Here is a 15,915-nt window from a genome sequence, read left to right as displayed (position 1 = left end):
ATATGAATGATAATTTACAAAAATATAAATTGCCTAGATTAATAGAAGAAGAAATAGAATACTTAAATAATCTCCTATCAGAAAAAGAAATCAATCAAGCCATCAAAGAACTCCCTAAGAAAAAATCCCCAGGGCCATATGCATTCACAAGTAAATTCTATCAAGCATTCAAAGAACAACTGATCCAAACACTATACAAACTCTTTGACAAGATAAACAGAGGAGTTCAACCGAATTCCTTTTATGACATAAATATAGTTCTGATTCCAAAACCAGGCAGACCAAAAACAGAGAAAGAAAACCTCAGATTAATTTCCTCCAGCAAGTGATCATGACGATTATTCACTATGATTAGTTGAGATTTATATCAGGAATGCAAGGATGGTTTAACATTCAGAAAACAATCCACATAATTGACCATATCAATAACCAAACCAACAGAAATCACATGATTATATCAATAGATGCAGAAAAAAAATTTGACAAAATACAACACTCATTCCTATTGAAAATGCTAGAAAGCATTGGAATAGAAGGGCCTTTACTAAAAATAATAAGCGGTATATATTTAAAACCATCAGGAACTTTGTTGTGGCAAAATATTGGAAAATGAGGGGATGCCCTTCAATTGGGGAAATTATTGAACAAATTGTGGTCTATATTGGTGATGTAATACTATTGTGCTCAAAGGAATAATAAACTAGAGGAAGTCTATGTGAACTGGAATGACCTCCAGGAATTGATGCAGAGAAAAAGGAGCAGAACCAGGAGAACAGTTTACACAGAGACTGATACACTGTGGTACAATCAAAAGTAATGAGCTTCTCCATTAGTGCAATGCAATGATCCTGAACAACTTGGAGGGATATATGAGGAAGAACACTATCCACATCTAGAGAAAAAACTATGGGAGTAGAAACACAGATGAAAAACAACTGCTTGATTACATGGGTCACTGGGATATGGTTGGGGATATAGACTCTAAATGAACATCCTAATGCAACCACCAACAACATGGAAATAGGTTTTGACCAAGGACACATGTAATACCCAGTGAAATTGCCTGTCAGCTGTGGAAAGGATGGGGGGAGGGAAATAATATGATTTTTGTAACCAAGGAATAATGTTCTAATTTGACCAAATAAATTAATTTAAATTAAAAAAAAAAAACATCAACAAGCATCATCTGCTATGGGGATAAACTAGAAGCCTTCCCAATAAGATCAGGAGTGAAACAAGAATGCCCTCTATTATTTAACATGGTACTAGAAACACAAGCAGTAGAAATTTGAGAAGAAAAAGAAATCGAAGGCATTCAATATAGACAATGAGGAGACTAAACTATCACTCTTTGTAGATGATATGATGGTATACTTAAAGAACCCTAGAGGATCAAGCTAGTAGAAATAATCAACAACTTTAGCAAAGTTGCAGGATACAAAATAAACCCACATAAATAATCAACATTTCTATGTATTTCCAACACATCTCAGCAGTAATAGTTAGAAAGGGAAATCCATTTAAAATCACCCTAGACAATATAAAATATTTAGAAATCTATTTGCTAAGACAAACACAGAAAGTATATGAACACAACTACAAAACATTTTCCAAACAAATAAAGCTAGATCTAAAGAATTGGAAAAAAATATGAATTGTTCATGGGTAGGATGAGCTAACATAATAAAAATTATGATCCTACCCAAATTAATTAACTTATTCAGTGCCATAACTATCAAACTACCATGAAACTTTTTTACTGAATAAGAAAAAAATATATAACAAATTCATTTGGAAGAACAAAAGATCAAGAATATCATGGGAAATAATGAAAAAAAAGTGGAGGATGGGGGCCTAGCAGTACCAGATCTTAAACTGTAGCATAAAGCCATGGTCATTAAAATGATATGCTACTGGATAAGAGACATGAGAGTGGATCAGTAGAATATACTTTGAATAAATAACCTTAGCTAGATAATGTATGATAAACCCAAACATACCAGCTTTTGAGACAAAAACCCACTATTTATCAAAAACTGTTGGGAAAATTTGAAAAAGTATAGGAAAAATTAGGTTTAGATCAAAACTTCACACCCTACACCAAGATAAATTCAAAATGGGTGGATGACATATATATATATATATATGTGTGTATATATATATATATCTGTCAGATCTATAGGAAAAGTATTTTAAGACCAAGCAAGAGATAAAGAACATTACAAAATGTAAAATAAATAATTTTGATTACATCAAAATAAAATTTATACAAACAAAACTGAAGCAACCAAGATTAAAAGGGAAGGAACAAGTTGGGGAAAAATCTTTACAAGAAAAACCTCAGACAAAGGTCTAATTACTCAAATTTATAAAGAGCTAAATCAATTGTTAAAAAAAAAATTCAAGCCATTCCCCAATTGAAAAATGGTCAAGGGACATGAATAGGTGGTTTTCAGATGAAGAAATCAATAAGCATATGAAAAAGTGTTCCTAATCTCTAAGTGCAAATCAAAACAACTCTGAGATACCACCTCTTAACTAGCAGATTGGCTAAAAGGTCAGCAAAGGAACGTAATAAATTTTGTAGGAGTTGTAGTAAAATTGGGACATGAATATATTGCTGATGGAGTTATGAATTGATTCAGATCTTCTGGAAGGCAATTTGGAATTATGCACAAAGGGCTTTAAAAGAATGTCTCCCTTTGATCCAGCAACACCACTGCTGGATTTATACCCCAAAGAGACCATAAGGAAAATGACTTATGCAAAAATATTTATAGTCTTGGTCTGTATAATGGCAAAAAATTGGAAAATTAGGGGAAAGCACTTTGATTGGGGAATGGCTGAACAAATTTTGGTATAAGCTGGTGATGGAATTCTAATATGCTAAAAGGAATAATAAAATGGAGGAATTCCATGGGGACTGGAAAGACCTCCAGGAAGTGATGCAGAGTGAAAGGAGCAGAACCAGGAGAACATTATACACTGTGGCACAATCGAATGTAATAGATGTCTCTACTAGCGGCAATGAAATGATCCAGGACAATTCTGAGGGACTCATAAGAAAATAAGAGGGACCTAGAAGAAAGAAAGAATGCTACCCACATCAAGAGAAAGAACTGTGGGAGTAGAAACACAGAAGAAAAACAACTGGGGATATTATTGGGGTTATAGATTATAAACGATCACCCTAGTTTAAATATTAATAATATGGAAATAGGTCTTGATCAATAACACACATAAAACCCAGTAAAATTGCTTGTTGGCTATGGGAATGGTGTGGGGGGAAGGGAGGGAAAGAAAATAAATCATATAACCATAGAAAAATATTATACGTTTATTAATTAAATAAATGAACGTTTAAAAAAAGGAAAAAAAAAGTGAATATTGATATGGTGGAGTGTAGCTCTGTGTCACTTTCCCAGCCCCAAATCTGCTTGCAGATTGAGTCCCCAGAGCAAGGCAACTGTTTCATTTTACCTCAGTATTTATATCTTCCCCTAAAAGATTGTTGAATTCTTTTTATTATTCATGAGCCTCTAGTTTGCTTTACTCACTATCAATTATAAGTGTATTGTACCCTAATCTAGTTAGCTAATTCATTAAAACCCTCAATTAGTTTTCCCAAAATGATATTCATTGAATAGATAAGGCAAGAACGAAAGTCTAAAAGCTTTCCTCTGAATACGATAAAAAAAAAAAAAACACCCAGAAACCTGGGTACATATTTGTTCTGTGTACTTAGGTACTTATATCAACTTAACATAATTTATATAAAATATTCTTTCAGAGATAAGTTGGTAAACATTTAATAAACAACCTTCTGGGGGGGGAGAAATTATACCTGACAAATATTTAAGTTTAATCTACATTATTAACATTTTCCCCATCATATTTAGTCAAAACTATCAATGAAACAATAAATATGATTCGTAGCACTTGCTGATTTCAAGATATAAATGTTCACAATAAAATTTAAAATTGAATTTCATAAGCCCCTCAAAGGTAGTTCCTGAACCTGAAATCCTTCTACCAAATTTACTTTTGGGTCCAGTAGAATAAATGGATTAATGACTTTCTTGCTTATAGTTAAAGTATCTCAGGTACCAGTTGGATCCACTGGTGGCTTATTGGTCAAGCTCCTATGGCATACTCTGATAGGGATTCCTATTACTTAACCACTGCTGGCACTTCTGCTTTTTTGAAGTTGATTAGGTCATTTTGTCTCTGAAACATATTTATCTAAGATATGGAAATAATAATTACAAGAGTGAGAAAAGAAGTAACAATGCCATCCAATCATAGCCATGCAAAGATAAGCTATAGGAGGGGTCTTATTAGCCAGGAACATTAACAAAATTCTATTTCCTTTGCTAAGGAGAAAGAACAATTTTTTTCCTGGATTTTTTTTGAAATTCACACGATTCTAGTTAAACAGACAATGAAAGGACTTTCTATGATAATATAATAAACTTATAGGACACAGTCACAGATATTATGTTAATTTCTTAGAAGCAGTCTTGTCAAGCTTTAACATAGTAATAAACAGAGGACAAAATGATCAAGTTTGAAGGACTGGGTCCCTGTTGGTTAGTCTTTGATTAAGGGAATAAAATATTCTAAGGTAGGGTAGGCCTGTTTTGTTTTTCTCAAAATGAAACTACCTTTGAGACTTAATTAGTTTAAGGAAATAAGATTCTACTCATTAAGATAATTTTCCATTGGCCTAAATACAAAAGAAATACACAGGTGACAACAAGTATTCCTCCTCCAGACTTGATTGTTGAGCCATTACAGCCAAAAAGAAGCTGAAAAGCTTCTTTAAAATGAACCAGTGCGTGTGGGACAGTGACAGAGCCAAGGCATCATAGTATAGGAAGCATTCTATTGACTCTGAGTAACTAAAATAATACCTCAAATTGAATTTTGGAGGGGCAGATCCAGCAAAAGGTCAGGGTGAGGCACTTTTTCATCCTAGGATAATTTGGGAGATTATGAAGAGAAATCTGTGATGTGAGGATGGAGGCTTATGCAAAGCCCATGTAGATGCCACATGTGGTGAGACAAGGTGGTAAGCAATAGAAACAGCAACTTCAGAATATCTCAAGCCCGAGAGGGTAAAGTAATCTGGCAAATGGTCAAAAAAAGATTTGGAAGGATTCTTGCGCTAGTCCTAGTTGCAGGATGAGAGGCTGTTTGTTATCTCCATTTTTTAATACCTACTTCTGGTTTATAGTTCAAGGGTGGAAAGAAGCACTTTTGATCAAAAGGGAGCAAGATTCCTGAGCAGCATTATTACTTCCAGGCATAAAGGATCAAGTGTCCTGAGGAATAATATCAATTGCATTTCCATGATATCAAGATCCCTTCCTTGGAAAGGACTGATCATCATCTGAAAAACATCTCGAAATGAAAACTCTTAGTAATATTATAGGCAAATCCCACATCTCCCAGGTTAAAGAAAAAAATAATTTAAACAGGCAAAAAGAAACCATTCAAATATGTTGGAATCCCAGAAAGGGTCATATAAAAAGTAGTAGTTACTACATTAAAGGAAGAGAGGACTTGGAATATGATGTTCTAGAAGACAAAAGAAGTGGTTTTCCAACCAAGAATCATCCTTTTCAGGACAAATGAATGTAATCCTTCCAGGAGAAAGTGGATATTTAATGAAATAGAAGACTTTCAAGCATTGCTGATGAAAGACCAGAGCTGAACAGACTTTCAAAAACAAGCCTCTAGAAAAAAAGCATTAAAAAAGGTAAACATGAAAGAGAAAAAATTATGGACTCAATAGGGTTAAATGGTTCATATTTTTCTATGGAAAATGATACATAAAACTTCTAACAACTATTTTATTAGGGAGATTAGAAGGATTCTACAGAGGCAGAGGGTATAGGAGTGAGTCAATTATGCTGAGAATTTTGAAAAATAAATGAGTGAGAGAAAAATGCTCCACAAGAAGAGAGAAGGGAGAGGAAGAATGGGAGAAATCACCTCACATAAAAGAAACATGCTAGAAAAAACTTTTACAATGGGGGGGGGATAGTGGGGGAAGTAGGGGATGCAATGATTGAAACACATCTAAATTGGTTTAATGAGGGGAAGATACACACAGATATACAAACAGAAAGACACACATGCTAAATTGGATTTAGAAATCTCTTATCCAACAGGGAAGTAGGAGGGGAAGGGGATAAGAGAAAGGAGGGGGTGATATAATAAAGGGTATGTAAAAGAAGGTAGTGGTCAGAAGTAAAATAGACTTAAGAGGAGGGTCAGGATAAAAAGAAAGAATGGGGTAAACAAACAGAAAAATAGCATGGAGGGAAATGCATATTTAGCCATTATAACTATGAATATGAATGGAAAGAATTCACCCATAAAACAGCAGCAGATAGAATGAATTAGAAACCAGCACTTAATAATATGTTGTTTATATTAAATACACTGGATACAGAAAGATGCGCATAGCATTAAAAGAAGGACCAGGAATATGATCTATTGTGTTTCAGCTTATGGTTACAGGAAAAGTAATCATTATCTAAGATAGGACAAAAACAAAAAATAGATCTAATTAAAAGAGATTAACAGGAAAACTACATCTTGCTAAATAAGTCACCATTCACAATGAAATAATATATTTCATGCTTAACATATATGCACCAAATGGGAAAACATCTACATTCTTAAAATAAAAGTTCAATGACTTATAGGAGAAAATGTAGGGAATAAAACTGTACTAGTAGGCACACTTCAACTTTTCAATCTTAGAACTAAGATGAAGCTAACTATAAAAGAAAAAAGAAAGAAGTTAAGGAAATTAATAGAATCTTAGAAAGTTGACATGACAGACCTCAGCAGAAAAATAAAAGGGAATAGAATTCTATTTTCTCAGTTGTACAGGACAGTTTCACAAAAATTGACTGTGTACCAAGGCATAAACACCTCACAACAAAATGCAGAAAAGCAGAAATATTAAATGTACCCTCTTCAGAATGTCAGATAATCAATAGATGACTTTGAAAATAGATTTAAAATTAATTAGAAACAAAATATAATCTTTAAGAATTATATACAAAAAGCAGAGAAATAATTTTCTTAAAGAAAAATGCTATCTACTTTCAGAAAAAGGACTGATGAACTCGGATGAATTATATACACAGATTGAAGTATATTGTTTTTGTTTTATTTTTGTCAGTGTTTTCTTTTGCAACATGGAAATATATTCTGCATGAATTCACAAGAATAATGGATAATAGATATTGAATTGCTTGCCTTAAAGAGGGAGGAACCATAAGGAAAAAAAGAATTTGAAATTCAAAATTTTAAAGAGAATTAATGCTTTAAAATTAACTGGATAATGTTTAATGAAATAAATATAAAGTACGTTGGGAGAAATGAATCAATATTATATATTTTCTGATATGTTTTAAAGTGTTGGATAGTCTATGAGTGTTGCATTTAGATCTAGTCTTCAAAATGTTGTTATTCTGAAGAATGGCTTTATAAAAATAAGAAAGGCTTGTGATTGCATTGGAAAGTGTGCCACAAGTGCTTGCATGCCCTCATAGAAAAGCCTTCCATCATGTGTCCTTTGTGTTTCTGGCTATATACTGGGTATTGATAAAAGGAGATTAGATAATAAACTGTTTGTGGGTACTTAACAACTAGACATAGAAGAAAATGTGCTGTTTCTTTAACAGTGATTCCCTGAAGGTGATAAATGTTATAAACAAATGTTTAATTTGCATGACATATTTGCAGGGAGATAGCTGTCATAGGGCTCCCTCGGGACTATAATTTTGTGACTGTCTAAGAATTGTGCTGAAGCAGCTGCTTGTGACTTTTTGTAAGACATTTTCTGTATGGATATTTTCGGGGGTTTGTATTGCCAGTAGCATTTGAAAGAGCAATATCTCTCTAGAAGCCCAGGAATCTTACCAAAAAGTTAGGGCTATAGTAATAGGGAATGAATAAGGACCTACATCAGACATCACTGTCTGCTGAACAATGCTCATCATCTCCCCAGGAAGGATTTGTAGTACCAAGGAATGTTGTGTCTGGGAGGGTTTTCTGCCTTTGACCTCTCTGTCCCTTTGGTGAATTGAACTAGAGGCTTTTTGAGGAAAACTCAGACCAGCTCTCTTTATTTCATTCTCTAGACTTCACAACTGTGCCTCAGCTGCTTTTTTAATTCATTCCCATGAACAGGAACATTCTTCACTAGGGAAAAATTCATAGAGGAAATAAAATGGGGAATGGTAAGCTTCAAACTTCATTCAGATTCCAGCTATTTCATCTTCTAAGGCAATGGATATGTTTTCTATTATAAGACCTTTGGAATTGTCCTGAATCCTTGCATTTCTGACAATACTCAAGTCATTCGCAGTTAATCATCATACAATATTGTTGTTTCTGGGTACAATGGTTTCCTGGTTTTGCTCACTTCACTTTACATTACTTCATATAAGTCTTTCCATGTATTTTGGAGATCATTTTGATAGTTTCTTAAGTCACAATAGTATTCCATTGCAGTCATATTCTACAACTTGTTCAGTCATTCCTGAACTGTTGGGAATCCCTTCAGTTTCCAGTTCTTTGCCACCACAAAAAAAAAGCTGCTATATAAATATTTTTGTCTATGTAGGTACTTTTGCCCTGTCTTTTATTGCTTTGGGACTCAGACCTATTAGTAATACTTCTGGGTTTAAAAGTATGCATAGATTTATGACCACTTGGGCATGGTTCCACATTGTTGAATATTGAAGACTCGTCACAAATTCCAGATATACTAGTAAAGAGGCAAACATATTAAATATGTGTGGTCAGACTATTGACTTCTCTGGTGGTGCTGAGTCTCTGAGTCCTTTCTGAATAGTACTCCCCAAACTCCCCTTTGAATGAAACATCTCAGTGAGGAGGCTATTCAGTAGGAATCTCAGGACCAACTGAGGATAGGTATCTTGACTTGATAGACATTCTTTTCTGCCAAAGGACCTCCTCCTTAAAGCCCCTCCCTCTTTTAAGTCACTGCCTTTGTACCTGGAGAATTTGTTTACAACTTGTTAACTGTGCAAAACTCTCTCAATATTACTCTCCTATTACTGGATGGTGTTATCTCCCTCTGGAAGAATAGTATGGCTGGATACATGGCCAATGGAGATAGAAGAGAAATAAATACCCTCTTATATCAAAAGTGATGTTCTCCCAGGGTTGAAATCTTCCCCTTGTTGATCTTCAATTTAGACTAACAAATTCCCCATCCTCCCAAGTGTCTTTTATGGATTTAGTTGCGGCAAGATTTTCTTGCTCTCATCAGTGGAGAGCTAATCCTCTGCTATAAACTATAGTTTTACCCATAATACCTTGTTCCCTTTTATAAAGATTATGTCCTTAAATAGGCAATTTTCACAGGAAGATTTCAAAACTACTAATATGCACTTGAAAAAAGTGTTTTAAATTCCTCCTGATTGGAGAAATGCAAATTAAAATAACTCTGAGGTACCACCTCACACCTAGAAGATTAGTCAATATGGCAGCAAAGGAAAGTGATAAATGTTGGAGGGAATGTGGCAAAATTGGGACACTTATGCATTGCTGATGGAATTGTAAATTGGTTCAACCATTCTGGAGGGCAATTTGGAACTATGCCCAAAGGACTTTAAAAGATTGCATGTCCTTTAATCCAGCAATAGCACTATTGGGTTTGTACCCCAAAGAGATAATAATGAAAATATTTGTACAAAAATATTCATAGCTGCACTCTTTGTCATCACAAAAAATTAGAAAATGAGGGAATGTCCTTTGATTAGGGAATGGTTGAACAAGTTGTGGCATATGATGGTGATGGAATACTATTATGCTGCAAGGAATGATCTGTAGGATTTCTATATGAACTGGGAGAACCTCAATGATGCAGAGTGAAATGAGCAGAACCAAGAGAACATTGTACATAGGAAACGAAAAATTGTGGAACTTTCCAATGTAAAGGACTTCACTACCAGCAGAAATGCAGTAATTTAAGACAATCCTGAGAGATTTATGAGAAAGATGCTATCCACTTTGAGAGAAAGAACTATGGGAGTAGAAACACAAAAGAAAAACATTATTACTCATCACTTATAACATATATATGGGTATATTATTGGGGGGGTTGGCTTTAAAAGATTGCTCTATAGCAAAAATAAATAACATGGAAATAGGTATCAAGTAATAAATATTTGTACAACCCAGTGGAGTTGCTTGTTGGCTCTGGAAAGATGGAGAAAAGGGAGGGAAAGAAAATTAATCATGGAAACATGGAAAAATATTTTTAAAAATAAAGAAAAATTAAAAGAAAAATATTATGTTCTGAGGTCTTATACCTTGTTATCTTATGATATTATACCATGGGGGAAGAAGAGGAATCAACTAATCAAAAACTAATTATCCCCTGACAAATAAAATCTGTTGAATACCTGCCTATTGAGGTCAAAGTATTCTACTAGATACTGGAGTAAAAGGTAAAGGAATGAACATTTATATAGACCTACTATGTGCCAAGCACTATGGTCAGCCTGTTTTAAGAATTTTCTTATTTGATCCTTCCAATACCCCTGTGAAGAATTCTATGTTTTATGCCCATTTTATAGTTAAGGAAACTAAGATCAAGTTTAAATGACCCATTCAAGGTCACATAGCCTGTAGGTGTTTAAGGTCAGAACTCAGATCTCCCTGACTCCAAGCTCACTTCTCTATTCACTTTATATACTATCTAACTGCCTGTAAACAATTTACAATGAGACAATATTCAAAGATAACATCAACAAAATAACCATAACACTAATAGTAGTGCTTTACTAATATTCTTTCATTTGCTTCTCATAATATGTCTGTGTTCTTTTTATTACCCTTTTTCAAATGAAGAAGCTCAGCAGACATAGATTAAATAATTATCTAGACTAACACAGCTAATAAGTATTTGAAAGAGGATTTTAACTCAGTTTTTCCTGACTTCAGTACAGGGCTCTATCCACTGTGCTGAAAATTAAGCCTGAACTCAAGTAAACATATTTTTGGTAGAAGATACAGTTAGAAAATTAAAATTAAAAAAAATTAAAAACATTGACCTAATTAGAGAGAGTTAAATGTGTTAAGAATTACTATGTGGCTGAAAGAAATAGAATGTTTAGTACTGATATGAAAAACATTCATGGAGAAACTAAATTTTGAGTAAATTTTAAAACATGATGTAAGGAAACAGTATGTCTTCATTTCCAGGCAGTGATTCTGGTGGATATTTTTTTCCTCCTTCTTAAACATATTTGTGTGTTTAGGGGAGAAGTTTTATCCCCTCACTTTTAATACTTTTGGAATTTGAATACCTAATCTAGGATCCTGGGGGGAATACTTGGAGAGGAGCTGGTCAAATGAATTGAGTCTTCAAAAAAGTTAACTTCGCTGAATAAGGAAACAAACAGCTGGCAAGTATATTCAGTAATGGATTTATCACTAGAGAATATTCCCCATGGGTTGAACCCAAATACTACAAAATGTTAAACATTTTTGTGTTAACATCCAAAAAGGATCCTGCTTTAGAGATGGTGAATAAATCAAGGAAAATATTTTCAGTTTGGAAACAAACAACAACAACAAAAAATATTGCCTTGTGTCTTGTAAAATAATAATAAGAAGGTAAAGACATTGGGAAAGGCACAACTAGATGATGATGATGATAATGATGATGATGATGATGATGATGATGATGATGTAGAGATACTACATCATTTTATGTCTTCTCAAAAATGTCACCAGCCCACAATCTAGCATAGAAGGGGAAATTATGCAAGTAGAGTCAAGCACCAAAGGTAGAATACAATGAATGGTTGTGGATAGTTGTGACCCAATCTCTTTCATAATTTCAGTCCTGTTGGGGGCAGCTGGGTATCTCAGGAGATTGAGAGTCATGCCTAGAGAAAGGAGGTCCTAGGTTCTAGACACTTCCTAATTGTGTGACCCTGAGCAAGTAACTTAACCCCCATTGCCTAGCCCATACCACTCTACTGCCTTGGAACCAATAAACAGTATTAATTCCAAGATGGAAGGTGAGGGTTTTTTTTTTAATTCGATCATATTAAAATATTGAGTCGTGCACTTTTACCATATACCTGGAGCATGGGAATGACATTTCATGGTCTCATAGGAATGGGGAATGCTCAGTCTTCTTGTGGACATATTTCTCAGAATAAACCTTCCCACTCTAATGTTCACTCATATTTGATGATTTCTTATGTTACTTTTCCTCTCCCATTTCTTAACTTCCAATTAACCATAGGGAACCTGAAGAAGACTAGTAGGCTCATTTGGCGATAAGCTAACTCATTGCTTTCCCAGATAGGTGTACTTCTTAAAAGCTTGAAAACTGAATCTTTTATTTGTAGAATTATTATTTTACCCTCTGACTGCAAGAATGGAGCAGAGGGAATGAAAAGGTCATTTCATAAGATTTTCTTTGAATGTCTGGAAATAGCCAGGCAGTCACTTTCACTGCCTCAAGGAAAATATTTTTATTTTCCTGAAGGTAGAGGATGGACAACACTTAAACTGACTGTGTGGAGATACTAAGTATGATATTTAATTGAAACTTGGACAAGGGAGATAAAAAGAGTAAAAGGGGATACTAGAGAGCCAGATTAGAGACAGCGAGTGGCCATTGTGATTGATTCACCATTGCCCCTTCAGTCAGATGGGGTGGCTAAATCCAAAATGAGTGGCATGCCCAGTATCCAACCAAGAGTTAATGCAAGAGGTGAAGTTGCTACTTTCTTCAACCTTTATGTACAAGAGGGCAGATATTAAATCTAAGGTTTTTTGGGTCTTTAAAATTATATTTATAATTGCTGTTTATTTCATTTTACGTTTATTGGTTACATAAAGTGATCCATTCTGATTATAATTAATTTACTTCATTATTGTGAAATGACAGTTACAAGAATGTATATTAATTACAATGAGCTATATAGGTGAAAATTAGAAGGTCAACAATGGACTTTTTCTTTGAATCATTGGGAATTTGTCCTCAGTAAGGGCTCAGGAACAATTAGAAAGAAATCATTATTGGTACTGATTTTTCAATATGAAGTCAATGACATCAATCAAATCAATAAAACACGAGATTTTTAAATTAAGTGTATTTTATAAATTAAATATTGATGTTAAATTTATATTCATAGTATGCCTCCCCCAGGATGAGCTCATCACTTGAAATCTTCATCTTAGAAATTGATTAACTTTTATAATCAACAACTCCTTATCAAATTCAGTTACATCTCCTGCTTATTTGGGTAGCTGAAAGAAAAAGCTGTGAAGTGCTCAGACTTTTCCAGTCAACTTCATTTAACATTAGTTGTCCTGCTTGGTTTTGACTTCATAAACATTGGGCCCCTCAAAAGTAACCATTGGGGTATCCCTTCCCCATCTGCAGCTTCTTTTTTGTATTGTCTTTCCCTACTGTTTTGTAAGCTTATAGATGGATTGCATCCCCCCCCCCTTATTTATATCTCTAACCCTTGGTATATTGTCTGATACATAGCAATGTGCTTCATACAGGTCTATTGACTATTGAGATAGAGCAAAGAAAAATATGAATACAGACTTCATGATTTTGGTCTTAGTAAAAGAAGAGTTTAAATGGTATGAGTAGACAGTCTTAGTAACTTTGGTACCTTGGTAGGCGTCTCCATCAGATTTACCCTCTCCATCAAATTACTAGCTTTATCTGATTCTGTGGTTGAGGAAAGGCATTAAGTTACAAGCATAGGAATGTGGAAGGGAGAGATGAGAAAGAATGGTCTGATTTGAATGAAAGTGGGAACCACCTAACCTAAAGTCATCCAGGTATGGCATTCTTCAACTCATTTGCCTTTACAACCTTTCCATGCAAGAGGGATTAAGGAACTTACTTCTGGGATAATATAAAGGAAGATCCTTGGAGAAAGTGCAGCATGCATTGCATTCTGTTATTGATCCTGAGGGATTAGTCACATGGTGGATGGGGAGCTCTTTGATTATCTGCATAAGTAATTTAAATTTTGAAAAGAAATATGGCTAGCCATTGGCTTTGGTTCATTAACATATGCAAAGTTTCCAGTTGCTTTTATCTTAATATAAAATACTCCGAATGTTTGTTTTTAAAGATTCTCCCAAGGTAGATTCAGGCAATGAACATTATGCTGCTAGGTGGATTGAATGTAGTCTGATAAGACTGTTTGAGTCACTTGCATGTTCTGCTGCTACTTAATTTTTTTGGCGGTGGGAAATTGAGCTCATCAATTCTGCTGTCCAGTTCAGTTGTTAATGATTAATTTCAGAATCGCCTTTTAAAGCTCAGCAAGCTGCCTCGAGTTAGATTCTGTAACAAGCCAACAACGTCTTTGTGGAACCAAGTATTTTAATGTGGCCCGATCTGTATAATACCCAGTACAACCACCACTCAGCTTCCCTCCAAATCCATGGCTTAATGAGGCAGTTATCTACTCCTGACTCCGAGTGCTTCTTTTTTTTTCTGTTTCTGGTCCCATCCAGTGTCTGCAGGTGTCTGCCAGAAATGCTAATGCTTGTATATAAACCCGGTCTCCATTTCCCTAACTGCTACCAGAATGAGTTTCACTAGGCTTCTTCCTGCTGGCTCTGCCACTACATTTTGAACTGCTTTCTAGTACTTTTGGAGAGTGTGGTTTCTGAAATATTTATATATATATATATATATATATATATATATAGATAGATAGATAGATAGATAGATAGATAGATAGATATAGATATAAGGTGCATATATATTCTCTCACATGTTCTTCTAATCTGTATTTCTGCTATATTGTAATTGTAGATCATAGGAGATAATTTATGTGAATTGTTTTGGAAACCTTTAAGTACTATAAAAATAACATTATTTCCATGGCACATATTTAATAGAAACATTTTATCCTATGTACTTCTTATAGCTTTGAGAGCCCTGAACAATGCACCAACAATATAAATTAAGGCATAATATATATTTCCACAACAATTCTGGGGTTGAAATAGATTGTTTTGAGAGTCGTGAAGGGAGAGACCCTGATGATGTGGTTTAGAAAAGGCTCCTGAGTGCTCAGGATATTAACAAAAGCATTATCATAACAGCTTCGCCTTGACTAGGAGTAATACTGTTTCTATAAATCTTTCAGTTGCCTGTTACATAGAGAGAGCAGTTCATGGAACAAATTAAAGATAAAATATTCTAATGATATTTTCATGTTGAAGCTTCTAAATCTTAAACAAAGGTAATGTAAGTTCTATCTGATATTTGAAATAGGGAATTCCTATTGTTGTATCCACAATAATATAATATTCTTAAATATTAATCTTAATTTTAATTAAGTCATTAAGTAATAATCTTAAAATCTAGAACATGAAGGATTTGGGGGAAACGAATAAACAGTGATGATGATGCTTTCCCCTTTTTCCCACTGTTGGTATAATAAGAGGTAATTTTTACTAACCCTAGTTTAATTCAATTTAACAATCATGAATGAGTCCCTTATAGAGTGGCATGAATAGAGAACAGGCCTTGGAGTCATAGGGAGTGGGGGTCAACCCCTTCCTCTAATATAAAACACTTACACAAATGTAGTCTAATCATTTAACTTCTTAATGTCCCACACCCAAGTTACAGAACAACTAAATTGCTGTCTTACATTTGCTTATCTGCATTGGAAAAGTTACTATAATAGGCTAATGAAATTACCTATTTAGAGGGGGGAAATATTCAAGTCATTGAATTAGGTGCTGGGGCTACAAAGACAAAAAACAAAACAAAACCCTGTTTCAGCCCTCCTGGGGCACTAGTGGAACACAACAAAAATACAACTGAGGCTATACAAAGTTTATTAAAAG

This window comes from Monodelphis domestica, chromosome 7, assembly GCF_027887165.1.
Source record: "Monodelphis domestica isolate mMonDom1 chromosome 7, mMonDom1.pri, whole genome shotgun sequence".
Classification (NCBI taxonomy): Eukaryota; Metazoa; Chordata; class Mammalia; order Didelphimorphia; family Didelphidae; genus Monodelphis; species Monodelphis domestica.
This window is presented reverse-complemented; position numbering follows the sequence as displayed.